Source organism: Pteropus vampyrus, unplaced genomic scaffold, assembly GCF_000151845.1.
Source record: "Pteropus vampyrus isolate Shadow unplaced genomic scaffold, Pvam_2.0 Scaffold17, whole genome shotgun sequence".
Lineage (NCBI taxonomy): Eukaryota > Metazoa > Chordata > Mammalia > Chiroptera > Pteropodidae > Pteropus > Pteropus vampyrus.
The window spans coordinates 3,447,302-3,458,129 of NW_011888798.1; the positions used below are offsets into that span (position 1 = coordinate 3,447,302).

Here is a 10,828-nt window from a genome sequence, read left to right on the forward strand (position 1 = left end):
ACTTTCTTAGGCAGCCAGATGGCTTCCAGGAGAGCTAGGATCTCTTCTCTGTTCCTGATTTCCTTCCCCCCTGAGGTGAGTAATCCTCTCTCTTTATAGAGTGCCCCATGAATATGTGCAGTAGCAAAAGCATACCTACTGTCTGTATAGATGTTAACTGTCTTCTCCTTACTCCATCGGAGCGCTTCAGTCACAGTGATGATTTTGGCTCGCTGAGCTGACGTTCCGTGGCTCAGGGCCTGAGCCCAGATGACAGTCCCTCCGGTAACTACTGCCGCCCCAACATACCTGACTCCCTCTGCGATGAAGCTGCTTCCATCGGTGTACAGTCTGGCCTGAGGCAGGTGATGTTATCCAAAAGCTCGAGACAATTATGTGATGACTGTAGAGGGTCATCATCAGGCAAAAGGGTGGCTGGGTTAAGAACAGAGGTTTTCAAGAATTGCACTTGTGGGAGGTTAAGGAGAAGAATCTGGTATTGAGTGATCCGTGCATTTGAAATCCAACGATCAGGGGGGCTGCGGAGCATGGTTTCCACCTCATGGGGGGCTATAATCTGGATAGTCTGCCCTAAAGTCAACTTCAGTGCTTCTTTGGTGAGGATGGCTGTGGCCGCAATGGCCCGCAAGCAATTAGGCCACTCTGCTGCAACACAGTCCAGTCTTTTGGAGAGGTATGCAACAGGTCTCTTCCAGGGTCCTAGTGTCTGGGTGAGGACCCCCTTCGCTATGCCTCTAGTCTCAGTCACAAAGAGTTGGAACGGCTTGTCTAAAGTAGGCAGAGCCAAAGTAGGGGCTGTAGTCAAGGCTGTTTTTAGGGCTTCAAAAGCCTCTTTTTCTTCTTTTCCCTGGCTCAAGTACTCAGACTTTCCCCCAGTGCTGGTATACAGGAGCTTGGCTAACTCTGCAAACCTGGAATCCAGAGCCTACAGTAGCCTACAGCTCTGAGAAACTCTCTGACCTGCCACTTAGTGGTGGGTTGGGGTATTTTTTAAATAGCCTCAATTCTGCTTGATGACAGAGTCCGGTGACCTCTTCATTCTGCATCCTCCAACATAATGAGTAGGATCTTTTTCCCTGGGTCCTGGCCCTTTTTGGGGCACACGTTCTTCCAATGTCCTTTCTTCTTACAGTATGCACATTGGCCCTTCTCTAAGTTACTCCGACCCCGGCCCGCCTTTCCCTCAAGGCGTCGGCTTGGCCCTCAGCCCGGGCCCCCGGTCCTGGTCCCGGTCCCAGTCCCAGGCCCGGCCTGGTGGGCCCCGTGACTTATCCTTTCCAACAAACATAACCTTCTGGACATCATCCCTGTTGTTGAACACTTTCTGGGCAATCTCGAGAAACTTAGATAAGTTCTCTCCCTCAAACCCTTCTAGTTTTTGCAATTTCTTTCTGATATCTGGGGCCGACTGACTAACAAAGTCTAGATTAATGGCTCGCCGATTATTTGGGTCCTCCGGGTCAATGGGAGCATACAGTCTATAAGATTCTAGTAACCTCTCTAAAAATGCTGCCAGTGACTCATCTTTAGTCTGAAGAACCTCACTTACTTTGGATAAATTAACTGGTTGGCAAGCCGCTGCCCGGAGGCCTTGGAGTAACAACTGGCGATACCTCAGGAGAGCCTCCTTACCTTGATCTGTGGGATTCCAGTCAGGTCAGGTGCTGGGAAATACAAATTGTACCCGTGCGGGGTCAGTGGTGGGCTGCCTAGTGGGGTCCGAGATCCCCCTTGCAGCTTCCCTTAGAATGTGTTCCTTCTCCTCTGTAGTGAACAAAACCTGCAAAAGTTGCTGGCAATCCTCCCGCGTGAGTAAGTGGGTGAAAAAGATGGATTCTAAAAGGGAGGTCAAGCCTTGGGGTTTTTCTGAGAAGGACGGAGTTTGCAATTTCCAATTATACAGATCACTAGTTGAAAAGGAGACATACACCATGAAAGAGGTCTGGGTGTCTCCCCCAGGTGGGGCTATCTGTCGGAGAGGCGCCAGGACAGCTGCAGGTTGCGACGAATCGGGGATGGGGTCAGGATCCTGTGGAGGGTAGTAAACAGCCCCCGTCTGAGTATGTGGTGGGCTCTGAAGAGGGGCTGCCTCCCGAGAATCAGGAGGCCTAAAAGGGTTACCAGGAGAGCAATAGGGAGGGGGATTTGTTGTGGCGCTAATGATTCTGAGACCCATGGAGCCAATTGAGATTAATTATGAGCCTTTATTAGCCGACCGGTGACTGACTCTCTACCATGCAGGGTTAGAGGAGATCAGCCCCGAGCTTCCAGAGGAGGCAGCTTATAAAGCCTCCCGCTACATCCTTGAATAAGCAGATTACAAGAAGCAGAAGTTAGTCGTTAACGTTTTGTACAAAGATGACGTTTTGTACAAAGATAAATGTATCCGGGTAACTCTCAGATCAAACAAGGCCTAGTAGACAGTTTTATTATTTTCTCCTTGGAATATTGCACTTCTGGGGCTGGCGCCTGGAGATATCTCCTCCCTGTGACTGAGTTACTGCTTGCACCTGGAGATACTGCCTCCCTGAAACTGGAGAATTTCCACTTTTACAGATTGAGGATCTCCGGATCCTCCGGAGGTGCCTGTAGAACAGGTTCAAGAGATTTCTGAGGTGCCAGAATGCTCCTTGGCTCCGCCAGAAGAACCGTATGAGAGGCAGGCATCGGCAGAGAGTCAGCCACTGGAGAGTCTGACTTACTCTGACAATTTTTCAGATACTTAGGAGCATCAGACACAATGTCTATCCAAACATCTATGTATGGGGCCTGATCAGGGTAACCAAGATTCCCATAAACAACACTTCTGACTCTGAATGCAGTCTGCAAATCAAAGGAACCCTCAGATGGCTATCTAACTCCGAAGGCCGGCCTGTCTACTTGGCAGAGCCTCTGGAGATCGAACAGAATGACTGACGACCCATAACCTCAGGCCCAGTGCCTGAAATCCTTAAAATTGTCCACAAGGCACCGCAAGGGAGTGGGCTTAGAAAAAACCTGTCCCATGGTGGCGGGGATGGACGTGAATGAGAATAAAAGTCCTGTGAAAGATAAGAATGTTGGACAAGGTCCACTCGGTGACTAGGTGGCCACTCGGGTGGTGCTATAACAGCAAGAAACCCTGCAAAAAGAAGAATTAATAAACTAAAAAGAATAACAAGAAAAATCACATGAGACATTTAGGGACCAGAATGATCAGACAATGAGACAAACTTGATGGAAACCACAATAAGTAAACTTATGAGGACCCAGGCAATAGCAGGGTAACAGTACATTTTACCGGTCCGGACAAACATACACAATACAGACAGACAAAACAGACTACAGGTAACACAAAACACTAGCGTATCAGAAACCGAAACCAAAACAGGTACTGGGTCAAGGTCTGACGTGTCAGACCTGACCGTACTAGGGAAGTTGTGCTGCGTCCAGCCTTCCACTAGTTCTTAGGGCCCACAGACAGAAACAGGTCTAAGAGGACTCTTAGACTAACTCACCAGTGAGACTGGATCAGAAGGCTCGTGTCCAATTTTCAGAAATGTTTGTCCACCGGTCTCTCTGATCTAGGGCCGCCCGATGTCCGGGGCTGAGGAATGTCACTCAGCGGCCACCTCCTGGATGCGGTTGTGCCCCACCCGGAGCGACCGGGGTCGTGGGTCTCAGAGAAAACTCCCCTTCTCTCTCTGGGGAAAATCTCGCTGGGGCCTCCAAATGTTATGGCACGGACGATTCTGATACCCACGGAGCCAATTGAGATTAATTATGAGCCTTTATTAGCCGGCTGGCGACTGACTCTCTACCACGCAGGGCTAGAGGAGATCAGCCCCGAGCTTTCAGAAGAGGCAGCTGATAAAGCTTAAGACCATATCCTGGTGGTCTCCTGAACAAGCAAGCAGATTGCAGAAGTGGAAGTTGGCTTTTAGCATATCTTTGCCCGGAACAACACCCTTAATTAACAAGTAAATGGTTTACAGAAGCAGACATTGGCCATCTTCATATCTTATACAATACACTTCCTAAACCACACACAAGCAAGTAGGACAACTTCTGGTATCTAAAGATATTTCTTCTCTGTAGCTGACTTAGCTAGTTGGCTCACTTGAAAATTTTCCCCCCTTAACAAAATTGAACTTATTTTTAATTGTGAAAGGCTAGTAGCTAAAATCACATGAAACATAGACTTGTAAGGTGAAAGAAATTCATGTTCAATTACTTGTTAGGTTGGCAAATATAATTACATCTTTAGTTTTCAATTATATTTCTGGAGAGAAGAGAAATATTTATTAATTTTTAAATTACTGCTAGTAAAATATATCTTATATTTTTATGCTGAGAATAATGGTGACTTATGTTTGAAAATTGCAGACAACACAGATACATATTTCTTCTTTCTCTTGAAATGTTAAAATAATAGTAAAACAAAAGCAATTAATATCATAAACCACAGCAATAAAGAATATCAAATGGATGCCACGAAAAATGAATAATGCTGGTAAAATTCCAGAAGACAGAAAACAGTAAACGCAGTGTTGACTAATGATATGAGAAAACCACAGTCTAGTTGACAAGCAGAAGGGGTTATACCTAATGAGCTAGCTAAACTGCCTACCAGGGTACAGAAGGCAGGAGTGAGAAGTAAGGTTGATTGTAAGGTCACAGGAATGATAGATATGCCTATATACAATTCCACTCTACATATGGGATGATCTAAAATCAGGTTTCATCACTTTAAATAAAACATGTTAGGAATGACTTGGGCAAAAATAATAGGCATCAGTGCCCCATTCCCATTCTTGCACTTTAAGGTTCCCCTTGTCTACAGCCATGCCACCTTGAATGAGCCCGATCTCATCTGATCTTGGAAGCTAAACAGGGTCAAGCCTGGTTAGTACTTGGATGGGAGACCACCTAGGAATACCAGGTGCCGTAGGCATTGAAAACAATTAATTAAAATATATATATATAAGATTCTCCAGCAAAATGATCATGTTCCAGACACTCACCCAAAAGAAATATACTCCAAGTGACAAAACTCAGATAAGTGAATACAGCAGCAAGTCAACCTTCCTTTGACTCATTTAAACTTGAATAATTAACCATTCCTCCCCCTCCATACACACAATATTATAAAATGAAAGACAAAAACCAAGATTAAAAAAAGTATTGCATCCATTTGAAAAGATACAGTGAAAAGAAATAATCGCTAAATAAATAAGGTTTCCTGGAAACTAAAAACAAAATTTAGTAAGATTAAAAAATAAATTAAAAAAATAAATAAAAGATAAATTTGAAATCTCCCTAAATAAAAAACATAAAAATACGTAGAAGTAAAATTGTGAGAGAAAAGATAAGACATGAAAAATCATCAAGTACTGAAAAGTTATCAATAATAATATTAATACAAAGAAATTTCTCTGAGTTAAATGCTTTCACATGAGAAAGGCTTGAATACAAATATAGTGAATAAAAAGTTATCAAAACTTAGATACACTGAGAAAATTTTAAAATTCTAAAGAACAATCCTGAAAGAATAAAAATACTGTAGGTGAGATCAGATTCATTGTTCTTATAAGACAATGAATGGAGTTATGTCCTCAGGGTACTAAGTAAACAATGATTTTCCCTATAAGCCTTCTGGACTAATTTACTTTTATTTTTTATTTTTAATTAATTTTTTAATTGAGATGATTGTAGATTTGCATGCCATTACAAGAAAGACTACAGAGAGATTCCCCTTAATGCTTTGCTCAGTTTCATCTAATAGTAGGATTCTGCAAATTATCATACATTACAAGCAGGAAATTGACACCAAGACAATTCAACAATCTTATTCATATTTCCACAGTTGTTTTACTTAACTTTCAATTGTATATGTGTGTGTGCACACACATGCACACACACATTAACTCCTATACAATTTTGTCACTTTATAATTTCATGTATCTACCATTATAGTCAAGATCCTAAAGAATTTCAACACTGCAAGGATTCTTCATGTTGTCCTTTTATAACTAAATCCACTATTCTTCAGTTCTATCCCACTCCCATCTCTAATCTCTGTCAATTATTAATCTTTCTTTTACTTCTAAAATGTTGGCATTTTGAAAATGTTATATAAATGGAATCATATAGTTTATAACCTTTGGGGATTTTTTTTTTTTTTTTTTTTTACTCAGCATAATTTTCTGACTATTATTCCAAGTTGTTTCAAGTATCCATAGTTTATTTCTCTTTATTGCTAAATATGAAATAGTCTCTTATACATGTACCTCAGTTTAACCATTCACCTATTGAAAGACATCTGAACTTATCTCAATTTTTTGGCAATTGAAAACAAACTGCTATACACAAATGTACAGGTTTTGCTGTAAACCATAAGTTTTTATTTCTATGGGAAAAAGCCCCAGAGTTCAATTTCTCAGGTATATGGTAGTGTTTATATAGGTTTCTAAAAAAGGGCCAAACTGTTTTTTTGAACTGCTATACCATTTTAGATTCCCACTGGCAATGTATGATTGATCTAATTTCTCTACATTCTTATCAGTGTTTGGCGTTGTTACTATTTTTTGTTTTTAATTTTGGCCATTATCCTAAATATTTAGTGATATATCATTGTTGTTTTAATTTATATTTCCTAATGACTAATGATATTGACCATCCTGGCCTACATTTGTAGTATGTAAATCCAATGTTGCTTTCATTATCAGAGCTTTTGTGGTACTATTTTGATTTGCTTGGTTTAACTGGTGCTATAGTGGCTCCAACTGTTCTTTGATGGTGCTGCCTCAGGATGCGGAAGGGGTTTCTGTAGGCCTGGATGCCTGGCATCTCTCAGTGGGAGAGGGTGCATTGGGATTTATTTTTGTATACCTCTCTCTCATGATGATGTTTCTAGGTGAGAGAGGAGAGTCTTGTGCCTGCAGAGACATAGATGCTTCTCAGGCCTAGCCCCTTGTGATACCTAAGTCCTTTACTCCTTGCCCAATCCACTGTCATTTGTCAGGGAGGGAGAATCTGGGTCTCACTGAGACAAAACGTTTTCCTATACCATCTTGTTTGCTGTGGCTGCATCTGTTTTCTCAGTTTCGCCTGCTCATTTCCCTTTGCTGTGCAGGAGAGATGAGTCTGGGTACAGCAGGAACAAAGAGGCTTATCAGACCAGGGCCATTTGCTGTCATTTTGTCCCTTATATGGATTCTGCCTACTCACCCTGGTGACTCTGAGCAGCGTAGGAGAGATTTAGTCACATAGAGACCAAGAGGCTTCCTAGTCCAGATCACTTTCTGTATCTTGTCTCTTCTGCCAGCTCTGCCTATTCATTTGGGTATCTCTTGGTGAATAAGAGGAGTTTCAAGTGCTTCCGCTGGCTGCTTATTTCTAGCAGGGCTCACAATTAATCCCTTTTTCAGTGTCAGGCTTCCTTGATGTTTTCAGAGGTACTTCTGTTTGGAGAGGCAAGACCTGCCTTCTGTTGTTACATTAGGGGTTTGGGAAATGCTAGGTCTGGTTGCCTTCTGTTGAGTCAGGGACACAAGATGTCTTGCTGCCACTGTGTTGTACCTCCAATCTTGGTGTCATAAATCAGCTGGTGTTCCTCTTACCACCTTTCAGAGTTCTTTAGTTGCATCTTATACCCTTTCCAGGTTATATAGATGTCCTTAGAGGAGAAATGATTCTATAGCTTACCTGGATCAGAAGTCTCTTAATTGACCTTTTAGTATGTGCTGATAATAATATAATAAATCAGAAAACTTGTTTTTTAAAGAATAGTTGAATTTTTTTTGAAATAAAACAATAATCATTATAGCTTTGATCTATTCAAAACCTAAATACTTATTTTGTTAAAGTCCGCATGATTCTCTGGCTTCTAATTTTCCTTGTATTAAAGTATGGTTTGAACACTACTGATATTGAAATAATAAGAACAACTATCATTTTTACAAAATCCATGCAAGGTGTACAATGTTTTCTCCTTTGAAAGAGGTAAAAACTGGACCTCAGAGAGATTCACTTAATTGCGAGGAGTGTGAGGCTAGATAGTTCTGTCATAGACTGAGACTGAAATGGAGATCTATATAGCATAATACATTGTTTCTTTCCTTATCTCTAGATTTCATGATTTTAGACTCGGCCTTCTAAAAATCCACATAGATAAATAGGAAAATATTTACCTAGAAATCCTCAATATGCATGAGTTTTTAAGCTCCCCCCTCCACCAAATAGATATATTCAATGGTAGTATAAAATTATAAAGTGTGGTTTGAAATAAGACTTTTCTTTCCACACATCCAAGTTTCTCTACTTCCAATAAAGCTGGATAAAGTACTTAATGATTCTGATTCTATTTCTTTTCTAAATTGTATTTAATAACATTCACCGCAGTGTGTCATTGTAGTGATTAGCCAGAAAAACCATGCAAAACACCTAGAATAATTCCTGATATATAAAAGGCACTCTATAATGATATATTATTATTTGTTATTGCTATTGATATTTTGGTAATAATGATAATAATGATGAAGAAAAATAGGAGGAAGAAAGAAAGGGTTCTTCAAAAATATTGAGTCATAGAAAGGACATAGTCCAGCCTAAGAAATCTAGTAAAGCTAATTATGTTAATGCAAATGAGAAATATGAGAAAATTGGAATATACAATGAGAAAAAGCACAGGTTAAAATGAGCGAAGCAAGCAGAAATAAAAATAATTTTATAGAGTTAGATCAGATTTTTCTCATCAGCATTTACTTTTCATGTAGAGACAGAAAAAGGAAGATTACATTGGGAATTCAGGGAGAAGAAAAAAATATGAGTTGAATACATTTAAAATCTTCACAAATTCTTATCAACTTGTTATAGTGTAAAAACGGATCACTGGCTCAGCTTTAGAATTGTGGGAATTTCATGCATATTCTGTACATACAGTTAAAGTGTCCAAAAGCAAAAGGCACCACCACATTGGAAGAGCTTTGAACAATATTTCCACTGGATAAGGAGCTGAAATTTAAATGCTGATGACAATGTAAAGGGGGAAAGTAACACCCAAAATCTATGGCAGTTGCCCAAGATCATAAGCAAATGTCCAAAACATGGCACATATTAGGCATTAAATGGAAGATTATAAGTCATCTGATCTAATAGTTATTATACCAATAAGGGAACTGAGGTTAAAAATTAGCAAGGTGAAAAATGTGGCATTTCTCATCAATGCAAATTACTGATGGAAAAGATAAATAAAACAAAGCAGAGCACCCTATTTCTGGAATCATGATCACTGGTAATATATTACAGATGATTTGTAGAAATGAAAATATAGAAGTATCAAAATTATGCTAATATAGATATCCTGAAAGTAGACCATAAAGAAATTTTGTTATAAAAGATAAAGATTTCCCCAGGGCGTTTTAACATAAAAAACAAACAAGTAAACAAAAGTATATTTGCAGTTAACCTTTTTACAAACTCAACAATTATTTTGTGATTTGACAAATAAATTCTGAATGATCTCTTTTAAAATTTTAATTTTTGTATTTATTAATTAAAGAAACATGCAATACATGTTGGACATGAAAAGATATATATGACTTTTTGCAACAAGTAGTTTAACAAATAGTGAAACAGATACCTCATTAACTAGATTGGTTAACCCTTATGTCACCCTTATGCCATGCCGTGTCTCTAAAATAGACTGAGACAAGTTCTTAGATTATGTTAAGGACATAGCGATTAGAAAAAGGCTTTCTAGAGGAGTTGATTTTCAAGTATGGCATAAAAAAGAAGTACAGATTTGGTGGTGGAGACGGAAGAAGAGAAAGATGTTTCAGACATCAGCAAAAGTACAGAAATATATTAATAATTTTGTAAATAACCTAAAAACTGGATGGGGGCAGTGGGAGGTCAAGGATCATGAGAGTATTAGGACATTGACACCAGAGATTAATGCTAAAATCCTAGGTTGAAGCCAGTATTTGATGGTGTTTGATGCCATTTGAAGAGTTAAGAATTATTCTAAGTACAAAGAGAAGCCATAGATAAGTTTGTGAGAAAGAAATGGCAATTTGATTTTTTGGTTTTAGAAGACAACTGACAGATTCATTATGTATTGATATGAGATAATAAAAACTGAAGATCAACAGTCCATTCAGAAGTCTACTAAACAATTCTGAAATGATCTAGAAATGATAAAGACCTGAATTCATATAGTTACTGTGGGAATAAAGAGAAGTGGATGGCAAATAATACCTTCATTTGCAAGAAAGTAAAAAGGTAACCTACAGAATGGGAGTGAATATTTGCACATCATACATCTTAAATGGAACTTGTATTAAGAATATATTAAGAACAATTAAAATGCAATAACAAAAAGATAACACAATTAAAATATCAGAAAAGTTTCTAAATAGATATTTCTCCAAAGATATGCAAATAACCAGTGAACACATACAAAGACACTCCACATCATTAGCCATTACAGAAATGCAAATCAAAACAATGAAATAGCACTTCACACCTACTAGAATGGTTATAATCAAAAAAGAAAGATAGCAAATATTGGTGAAGTTGTGAAGAGATTAGAATCTTTATATATTGCTAGTGAAGATGTAAAATTTTGCAGCCACTTTGGAGAAGAGTTTGGCAGCTCTTCAAACATAAACATTGAGTTAGCATATGACCTAGCAATTCCAGTCCTAAGTATATACCTTAGAGAAATGAAAACATATGTCTACACAAAGACTTGTACATGAACGTTCATAGCAGCATCATTCATAATAGCCAAAAATTAAAATAAACAATAAATGTTAGCCAAATGATGAATGAGTAAATGAAATGT

General features: G+C 39.0%; 1 pseudogene; it reads left to right on the plus strand.

Annotated features, from left to right (window-relative positions):
- Window positions 1-4,814: 4,814 nt before the first annotated feature.
- Window positions 4,815-4,933, plus strand: LOC111736102 (annotated as a pseudogene).
- The last annotated feature ends 5,895 nt before the right edge of the window (window positions 4,934-10,828 follow it).